Source organism: Nicotiana tabacum, chromosome 20 (genome assembly GCF_000715075.1).
Source record: "Nicotiana tabacum cultivar K326 chromosome 20, ASM71507v2, whole genome shotgun sequence".
Taxonomy (NCBI): Eukaryota; Viridiplantae; Streptophyta; class Magnoliopsida; order Solanales; family Solanaceae; genus Nicotiana; species Nicotiana tabacum.
This window is the reverse complement of record NC_134099.1, coordinates 91,753,326-91,758,138: the sequence shown is the minus strand read 5'-3', so window position 1 is coordinate 91,758,138 and position 4,813 is coordinate 91,753,326. Positions and strand designations below refer to the sequence as shown.

Here is a 4,813-nt window from a genome sequence, read left to right as displayed (position 1 = left end):
AGACGTCTGATACCCGTAACAAAAAACTAGGCCTTTAAAAAAGAAATTTTTTTCATAATCGGTAATAAAGGCAACCCTCGGCAAACTATAATCCGAATTACTTACATTTGAAGAAGGTTTCTAGTAATACCGAACCCCCAAGACGCCTTAAAATAGAATAATATAAAGGCGAGGTTTGTTTGAACCTTCGAGCATAACCTAAATTATTTCATGCAAAGGCATTTTGATCTTTGTGAACATAAATAATAAAGCAAAGGAAAATTCGAAAGTTGAAGAGAAAGAAACCTTATATATTTATCCAAAAATCTTTACAATGGCCAAATGGACCCGATATAGAACTCTACAGTGGCCAAAACGGCCTCAAAAACAAAAGACAAAAACGTCTAAAAAGATCCTAAGTGACCTAATCTTCATCGGGGGCCGCGTCGTTTCCTTCGGGGTCTCCATCACCTTCGGCTTCATCTGAATCTTCAGACCCCTCGGAATCCTCCTTCTCAAGATAAGCCATCTTATTGGCCTTGGCTTCAGATACCTTTGCAATCTCGATCTCAGCCAGCAGATCAAAACTCTGAGCTTGAACTCCCTCGAGGGCCTCCATTCGAGATAGCCACTTCGTATGCTCCACCAAATTTCTCACTTGTCTGAGCCGCCTCGACATCGGCTTTATGCTGGGCCACCTTCTCATCAGCCTCGTCCTTGACCACAACAATGTCCGACCTGGCTGCCTCAAGTTCCATGGCTAGATTTTCTTGGCTGGAGACCGCCGAGCTTAGCTAAGACTGGATCTACTCGATTGTTTTGGCATGAGTTGAGGCCTTTTCCTCTACATCCCGGAGCTGGGACTCAATCAATGCCAGTTGTGCCTGGCAGTCTCCTTTTCCGAGGCTAGGAGGTCCATGTTTTTCTTCCACTTTTCGGCCTCAGCTTTCACTGTGTTCACCTCTGCCTGGAGTTGCTCGATCTGGTCAAGTCTCTTTTGAGCCTGCAGATTTAGATCGTTAGCCACTGTGTCCGAATCAACGTCACTATGTTCAAGTACTCGTCTTACCTGCTCGACCCATTCAACATGCTCCTTCCGAGCCGCTTTTAGCTCGGCCTGAAGTTTCTCACTGAGAAGCTTGTAAGCGTCCCCCGTGTTGGGTTAACTCCTCCTGATATCGGAGGAAAGTTTCATGGTGAAGTACCAAGGTCTGCAAGCATAAAGAAAAGTGTTACGATTGTTTGCAACTTAAAAATCTAAGTACATAACAAAGAGGCGTTCAAAAATACCCGATTTAACATCTGTTGGGCTTCATTGAATAGGTAGGGCGCTTCTACCTCGTCCATCTTGGCTTTGTCCTCTTCGGTAACTGGGAACCAAAGATAGCTGGCAAGCCCTACGGGGGCATAGAGAACCCGGGCATCCTCCTGGATAGATATAATTATTGATTTCTTTCCATTAGGATCTGCACTCGGAGCCGATAATCGGTCCACTAACCTCGAACTCGAAGAAGACCCGCTGGCTCTCAAAAATAGTGCCTTCTTTGGCACCGATAAGTCACCCAACCTGGTGACGTCCTCCGAGGTGGTAGATTCTATGCCATCAAAGAAGTTACTAAAATCTGCCGCCCCTTGAGGCCTCTCGTGTGAACGCCTTTTCAGCATATGGGCCTCGTTGATCCTGGCATTGGTAAATAAAGGAGACTCAGAGAGATCAATCACCCCAAATGCATCCTTCAAGGAATTTTCCTCTGCTCTAGGAATACCGGACATGGTCTCCTTATCGACCTCCCTAGCTTGGGGCAAAATGGCCTTGCCCCTCTCCGTTTTGGAGGCCCCGGTCACTGCCCCCTCAGCAGCCTTCCTTGGTTGAGGTAATGCAATGTTGCCTCACACACATGCCACTAACTTGGAATTCTCTTCTTCTTCTTCTTCTTCTTCTTCTTCTTCTTCTTCTTCTTCTTCTTCTTCTTCTTCTTCTTCTTCTTCTTCTTCTTCTTCTTCTTCTTCTTCTTCTTCTTCTTCTTCTTCTTCGGATTCATCCCTCAGCCGGTGGACTAAGTTCGATGGGAGGGCGCCGATGCTTTCTTTGGGTTTGCGCACATGCCTCATTTTCGGTTTTTGCTTCTCCGAGTTCGGGGAACTCGGAGCCCATTTTCATTTCTTCTCTTTATCCTAATTCAGAGCAGGTGATTGGGGGAGGATGTCTTCATCTTCGGAAAAAGCCCAAGTGTTGTCTACTCTAAGAAAGGATCTTACCGTGAGAATGGTCCTCCCACCGGCCCTTTGAAAGTTCGTGCCATGCACGCTCGGAATAAAGCTTCTGTGACATGATGCCCTCGACCCACTCCTTGAGTTGAGGAACTGCATCTAGCATTCGAGCAACGGTTGCACCACGAAAACATCGATAAGAAGGAAAGAAAAAGGAAAAGCAATAAACAAAATTTTAAAGGCAAGGTTATACTTACGTTTCATGTTCCATTTCTCGAGAAATGGCATATCCTCAACCAGGATTAAATATGAGGTTTTCACTCGAACGAATCGGCCTAACCAGCCTCGGTCTCGATCCTCGTCTATGCTCGAGAATGGGGCCTTAGTGGCCCGACGTGCAAGTTTTATTTGTCACGCCCCAAACCTAGGGAGGCGTGGCTAGCACCCGGTGCTGTACTGGCCCGAGCGAACCACTCTATAACTCATTTATTCCTTTTGTAATTATCATGGTCCAACATGGCCACAACTCGTAATGTACAATTGTAAGTGGGCAAATATTATAACAACGAACCATCGTTCTTAAAACATGAAAACTATGGGCCGTCAAGTCCTCTGACATACTGTACATAATAAACCTGTGTCTACAAAGCCTCTAAGATTGTTTGACATCAAATGAGATGGGGTACCGGCCTACCCATAAGTCTGTAGCAAAACTCTGACACGATAACTCATAGACTCGGATGCACTCCGAATGAAGTGGAGTCTTACCGATTCTTCGCTGCATGCCAATTTCGTCTACTATGAGGGCTCGTCAAACTGATTGTCTATATCTACAAGCATGAATGCATCATCCCCAACAAAAGTACGTCAGTACGAATAGTATACCGAGTATGTAAGGCAGAACTGAAACATAACAGTAAGTCAACATTAATTAAGGACATGGAAGAAACATGGAGTAAAGGACTCAACATGTAAGTCTGGATAACTTTTTAAATCATGAAATACTTATAGTGTCATGCATATGCGTATGAATGTCATGTCGTGCATAGGTACATGTGTTCATAACATCATCAAGCCTTTGAAGGCATCCCATCATATCATCTCGGCCACTGTGGGCAAAATCATTAACGTATACCAGCTGATCAGGTGGTGGTGCATATATAACGCCGTAACCTTTTCCCATATCCCATATACATATATACGCGTACATAACGCCGTCTGAGTCATGGTTCACTGTACATGTATAAATGTATGAAATGCATAAGAAATACGTTAATAAGATTTTCTCGGAATGCCATAAAACTCAATATGCCTTTCGGATAAACTTTATCAAATACATATTTTTCTGAGACCTATGAACAGACGATGGAATAATAAGACTTATGGGAGAATAAGAATATATACATCTCTAGCATTTCTACGAATAGAGTAATTTATGGAAGTTGTGCATTTTCTCATTTCGTTTGTGTCGTATAGATCATGCCAAAAAGAAACAAGGGATGACCTTAACATACCTGAACCGATTCTCTTGATAGTTTTCTGGTCCTCCACCACCTACCTGTTCACTTTCAACTTTTTCATGGAATTGTGCCTTCTATTCGCATTTGCACCAGGTATTTTTGTCCCCAACCTTAATTCACAAGTTTTTTTATATCTTTGCCTCCATGAGATATCTTCAAGTTTTGCCACCTCCTGAAGCTTCATCACAGTGGCTGCCCTTTGTGCTAAGTGCTAACTACTCTTCATTTAGCATACCTTCTTCTTTAGCTAAAGCCTTTTGTGTATTCAAAGCATCTCTTTCTTCTGTATAGGCAGCATTATGACTCACTATCCATGCTTTTAAGTTTTGCTTCAACATGTTTAGTTTACAGAAGCATATAATCGGGATAATCTTTAACCACAAAAGAATTCCACCAATATTTCAGCCTTTTCTAGGATGGGACATGGAGGACTCAAAACCTACTGTTGTTGGCGATTCAACTAGGATAGTTTTTTCCAAATGACATTCTCACCTAATCAAAATGAGCAAATGACCCTTTATACACGTTCTCACCTATTCACAATGAGCAAATGACCCTAATCACCTAATTTTGTAAAGATTCATGTTACTAATGAGTAAAGCTCATGTCTGAATTGTAGTATTGTTGGAACGTACCTAAATTTTGTCCAAGGCTATACATTTATTTTGTATTAAAAGTTATGGTATTGATGTGTCTTGAAACCCATTCATTAGGTTGTCACCTAATACCAAAATGACCCTTAGTCATTTGTTTGGTTAGCCCCTTGCTGTCACGTGGGGTGGGTGGGAAATGTTAATCTTTATCCGCCTGTTAGGTAATTAGGTAATGTCTCGTTATCTCGTAATTAACTAATTACCCGCACAATTCAGAATTGTCTTAAATTAATTAAAATTCTACTCATTTTTAATATACTTTATATCATACTATCACGGTCATATGATACCTTTTATAGTACTACTCCATAAATACCGGATATTATGACTCGGACCGTATTTTATCCTAAATCGACAACCTTCAACGAAACTTATTTTCTTCAACTCGTTTGCCCTCTCATCTTCACGACTTTACTTATCACTTGTTATAAATATCATAAATAATTATAA

At 42.0% G+C, this 4,813-nt stretch overlaps 1 long non-coding RNA gene across 1 annotated transcript; it reads right to left on the bottom strand.

Annotated features, from left to right (window-relative positions):
* Nucleotides 1-333: 333 nt before the first annotated feature.
* Nucleotides 334-4,539, bottom strand: LOC142174157 (uncharacterized). The gene is made up of 4 exons (XR_012703495.1): nt 3,705-4,539; nt 1,270-3,020; nt 1,049-1,190; nt 334-982 (listed from the first exon to the last, which is right to left on the bottom strand). It is a non-coding gene; the product is annotated as an uncharacterized LOC142174157 (long non-coding RNA).
* Between the last annotated feature and the right edge of the window lie 274 nt (nt 4,540-4,813).